The sequence below is a fragment of the Triticum aestivum genome, chromosome 3B (genome assembly GCF_018294505.1).
Source record: "Triticum aestivum cultivar Chinese Spring chromosome 3B, IWGSC CS RefSeq v2.1, whole genome shotgun sequence".
NCBI lineage: Eukaryota > Viridiplantae > Streptophyta > Magnoliopsida > Poales > Poaceae > Triticum > Triticum aestivum.
Window position 1 is genome coordinate 44,026,186 of NC_057801.1, and position 5,715 is coordinate 44,031,900.

The 5,715-nt window shown below is 40.3% G+C and overlaps 1 pseudogene; it reads right to left on the minus strand.

Moving 5' to 3' along the window:
- LOC123067254 (non-specific lipid-transfer protein 4.1-like) overlaps positions 1 to 5,715 on the minus strand; it is a 38,691-nt pseudogene that overhangs the window by 25,766 nt on the left and 7,210 nt on the right.

Genomic DNA, 5,715 nt, shown 5'->3' on the forward strand with positions numbered 1-5,715 from the left:
TGTTTTTTGTTTTATTTATATTTATTTTGTTTTGTTTCTACCTACAACAAAATACTTATTTATTTTAGTTTATTTTGTTTATAATTACTTACTAATTTTATTTATGATAATTCTTTTTGCTATTAATCTTTCTAACAAAAAAAGTTCTTTATGAAAATTCTTTTTGCTTTTAATGCTTTTGAACAGAAAATACTTTGATAATTTTAGTTGTATCAATTTTATATAATTTTAGTTTCAATAATACTAGAGGTTGCTTATAATGTTTTGAAAAGCATTTGAAATGAACTCTGAAAAGGTTCTAAGTTGGCATGGTATCATCATTTCACCCACATGGCATGTGCAAGAAAGTACAGAGGGTTACGGCAAAAACTGGATGCACTTCGTGTACAAAACAGACAATCTCCTTCGTAGTATCATGGTTTCATATGGAAACTCGTCTGTTACAAAGGGATTTCATTTTTTTGAACTTATTTGAACTCGATAGTTTTTCTGTGTTCAAAATGCACCATTCAAAGCCACATCATCAATTAACAACCCTTTCTGATGTTATTTTTTATTTTTCAGGCATTTACTGATTATTTTGAGCTATAAGACCATGAAATTGAAAAGCATTTGAAATGAACTCTGAAAAGGTTCCAAGTTGGCATGGTTACAAAGGGATTTCACCAACATAGCATGTGCAACATATATCTCTCTGGAGCATCTAATTAAACCATACATTGAAATTATGTAAAACATTTATATAAAAAAACAAATGCGATCATAATCGCAACCAAAGTAACAACTGATCCAACTGCATACCGATACCAAGCCTCGGTATGAATGGCATAATTTCTAATCTTTCTAATCTTCAACCGCATTGCATCCATCTTGATCTTGTGATCATCGACGACATCCGCAACATGCAACTCCAATATCATCTTCTCCTCCTCAATTTTTCTTATTTTTTCCTTCAAGTAATTGTTTTATTCTTCAACTAAATTTAACCTCTCGACAATAGAGTCGGTTGGAATTACCGGTTTAACCACCTCCTAGATAAATAAAATCTATGTCACGTTGGTCTGCATAATTTTCATAAACAATAAATGAACCAAATAGTTATCAAAAGATAATATATACCACATCCGAATCGTAGACAGGACGAGGGCCGATGGGGGCGGATACCAAAACCATCGCACTATATAATAAAAAGAAATAATAATAGTAAGAAAATTAGACAAGTATCTATCTGAAGTAAGAATTTTTTTCTTTCAGAAAAAAGATAAGAACAAGAGGCTCACCACGGTGGTGCCGACGACGAGATCGGCACGGGCGATCGACGGCGGTGAAGACGGGGACAGGATGTGACGGACCGCTAAACATAGCCAAATCTCGGGGGAAATGGAGCTCAGAGGTCGAGTTTCGAGAGGAGAATGATTAACTAGCGTGGCTCAAACATTTCATCGAACACCTCATGTGCATAGGAGGTGAGCTAGAGCACCCAAACGCCCTCCCCTCGCCGGCCAGAAAAAATAGAGCACTGTGGAGTGCTCTGCTGTGGCGATGGGGTATATATAGGCAACTCATTTGTCCCGGTTCAAGCCACGAACCGGGACCAATGGTTGTGGGCAAGGAGCGAGGACCATTGGTCCCCTTTCGTGCCAGGAACCGGGACAAATGGATCCATACGAACCGGGACCAATGCCCATGAGGCCCCGGCCGGCCCCCTGGGCTCACGAACCGGGACGAATGCCCCCATGGGGCCCGGTTCTTGAGTAGACCGGGACTAATGGGTTGGCCAGGCCCGAATGAAAGCCATGTTTTCTACTAGTGTCGTCTCCATCGATACCAGGGGCATTGGAGATGACCTAGTCAAGCCACGCGGCTTACCCATCGCCAACTTGTCCATTGCCAAGCACAACATTCGATTGTCCGGCAGAGACGACAGTGATCACATCGACGAGGTGGTGATCCGTCAGGCACTACCCTCCAGTGTGACCCACTACCGTTGATGTCTCCGGATGGCCTGCCGCCATTTTGGTGGCCTGCCGCGGCAACTACGAGATGGTTAGGCTGGATCTATTTGTGGATTGGATGGATCTAGCATGATCGAGGATACCCAATAAGGGAGCGCGCGGAGGGGGTCATGATAGAGTGTTGAGTATGTGAGAGAGTGGAGGGGTTGAGGGCCGCGCATGAGGAGATTCGGGAAGACTTGTGATTGCGTTGGTAGTGGTAGCTGACCTAGCAAACCCGCACTACTACTAAGTGGGGGTCCACCGGTCAATGGCGAATCTTGGGACAAAACGGAGGGCAGGCTCAAACTTAACGAACGAAGGATTCTGGACGACTATAGACATGATTGTGACTGTGTGGGTTTGATGGGCTGCCGCAGATTGCCTGGGCTGGGCCTAATACTAGTAGAAAAAAATAAATTGCATCCCTCGAGGGGGGCTCGAGCCTGTTAAAGCCCCCCCAGTAGATTCGCCCCTGCACCGGTGGGTTTCGTCGACCGATAGTAGTAGCGTGGGTTGTACTCACGCACAACAACTATTTTCATAGTGGTAGCGTGTGTGGTACAACCCGCGCTACTACTACGGCTGTCCTTGGGGCACGCTTGGGGATATTCACAAGTAGCACTTTTTTTTGCCACGCGCTACCAGTAATATTTACTAGTAGCATGGGTCTGTGTGCAACACTACTAGCAAGTAGCAGTAGCACATGGTCAATATAGCGGGCTACTAGTAAGCGATTACATATAAACTATTCCCTAGTAGTGTGATTTACCTTAACCCCGTGATTTATGCGATCTTGCTGTGGAAACAAGACTCGACTATATGTATACAAAAAACATCATGTTAACCCCACGATTTATGTTAGGAAGTTTATACATAATTTGAATGTAGTCGTTGGATGAAGCATGAGATGCCCTCATATGCCACCGATGAGTAGTTGTCCTCTCCTTGGTCTCCCCTATTCTCCCTCGAGAAAGAAGTGATCGTCCCCACGGTTTGCCAAATTGTCCCTAGGAAAAAATATATGACCATTGTCTCGCTTCATATCTCTCAAAATAATAAAAGAGGAAAAGGAAATTTGATCACCGATTCCTCCAATATTAGTGACTTTCAGGCCGTCTGTGAGCTCGTGCTATCAGGCCTACTGTGTACAATACTCTTCATATGCTCGCAGTCCTAATTTCCAAGCCTAAAAAAATGTCACAGCTGTCCGAAGGAATTGCATCATCATGGTGCACTGCAAACCTATACGGGAGAATTCGAGAAGCGACGACGTTACTGCCCTCGGTGACGAGGGAGCAGTTAGATCGATCACTTCCTCCGTCTTGTAAACTTTTTTTGTCATTTACTTCATAGAATAGTGAATTAATATCCTCTTGTGATTCTGATTGAATCTTTAGTTTTGTATCCATATCATGGCAAATAACCCTCATGAAAGAAGCCAAGAAGCTAGATTGACATTCTGCACAAACACTGGAATTGTTGTTTTGTGCTTCACTTCATAACATGGATAAGAGCACATATTCATCAATGTTTTGGCATTGTTTCAGTACACATATTCGTTTTGGTCCTACTAGCAAAACGGCATGTGTGTTGCAACGGGCGAAAAGAAAACATAATATCCAATAGCCATGACCACATTTTGCAGCATCACCGCGATACACTATCACTTTCATTTCATTAAATTGTGAACAATTTTGAAAATCATGAACATTTTTTAAACTCATGAACATATCTGAAATCATGAATTTTTTTTCAAATATGTGAACATTTACAGTTTTTCAAACATTTTATTAAATCATGGACGTTTTTTGAACTCATGAACATTTTATGCTATTTGCGACCCCTTTATAAAAATTGGTGAACATTTTTTAAAATATTTTTCCTGAACAGGCGAACATTTCTAGAATCGTTGAATTGTTTTTTGAAATAGGTAGAACAATTTTTTGAAATGCATGATCATTTTTTGAATAAACTAATAGTTTAAGGATCAATAAACTTTTTTGTAAGTCATGAACAGTTTTGGAATTTTTAGGATATGTTTCAATTCATGAACACTTTTTGAATATGCGATTTATAAAAAATCATGAACATTTTCTGAATCCACCAACATTTATAAATTATTAATATTTTTATTTGAAAATTCCTAATTTTTTATTTCGGAATTTTTTGAAATCCCAAATTACTTAAAGTAGAAAAAAGATGAAAAACGAAAAATAAAAAAACAGCCCCACGGACATGGGCCGGCCCAAAGAGGCGCGTTATGTCTTCTCCCAACATGCAGAGCGCAGTATAGAAGCTTTCTTTATTATTAGGTATAGATTGCCGGTGTGTAATATTTTACAATTTGGGGGCAATTTCGGCAACGTACCGCCACAAGCAATAGCCCCTTTATTATTAGGTGTAGATTATCGGTGCATGAAATACGCCACACAGAGTGAACCCCTTGAAGTGAATTTAACCCTTGCTATTTTAGTCAAATTCGTTATTGCTTGACTTCTTAATATATTTTTGTATATACTTACTTACTTACTTACTTACTAAGCCTTTTGTCCCAAACAAGTTGGGGTAGGCTAGATATGAAACCCTTTCACGAGGACTTTCCAAGAGGTCGCCCATCCTAGTACTACTCTCACCCAAATGGATTTCATACCCAAAGGACTGGCTAGTTTTTACGTTGGCTCGCCAAGCCTATCACAACCCTTAGATATGCATGAAACCCTTTCACGAGGACTTCTCAGGAGGTCACCCATCCTAGTACTACTCTCGCTCAAATGGGTTTCATACTCATGGGACTGGCTAGTTTTTACGTTGGCTCGCCAAGCCTATCACAACCCTCCTTCTTTACCCGGGCTTGGGACCGGCTATGCCTAGAAGACATAGGTGGAGTTTAATATATTTTTCTATATAACCTTACCATTTTCTGTTTGCAAGCTAACAATGTAATTGCTAATTAATTTTTTCTTCTTCCAAAAGGAAGGAGGTGGATTTTGTGATATTTTATTAAGGAAAAAATCTTGTAACGCAGAATTTTATTTTAAATGAGGCAGGCTGCTTGCCATTTTCATTAATTAAAGAAAGTTCTTGTCCTAGTTAATTAATTAGTGGAAAACTGAGTGAAAATCAACACAACCTGCCGATCAGGCAAACAAGAAAGATACTTCTAACAAACGCATTGATGTCGATGTTGATGGTGTACGTCTCTTCAGCGTCATTACTTCTCAAGTAAGCGAGTCCGACTTCACTTCAAGCCACCATAGGAAAACCTCACACCGCAGAGCGGCAGAGGCAGCGAGAAGCTACATGAAGACCCAAACCAAGCAAACAGACACCAAGCTAGTCATAGGGCAGCTCCAGGTTTGACAGAGGACCACGCAAAAGAACTATACAGGACGGACGCTGCAAAAGGATCACCGAGCTGGGCCATCTTCCATCTGTCATCGTAACACTTAATTGCAACCTCAAGAATAAAAATAGAGATTGTGCGTCACGTTGTTTTTCTTTAAGATTAATTTTCTTCTCGTCCATTTCACTTCAGGTTTACAAATATGAGTTTGCTCTAAACAATTCAATGTTATTACTATGGTATTTACTATTTCCTGGTATTTACTCGCAACATATCTGTGGCAAAAAGCCTACTTGCAAGAACTACTAATCAACATTGTTTAGCTTTGATATTTTCCTAGGCTGTCAGCAAGCATTTTGTTTTAATTGTTTCCAT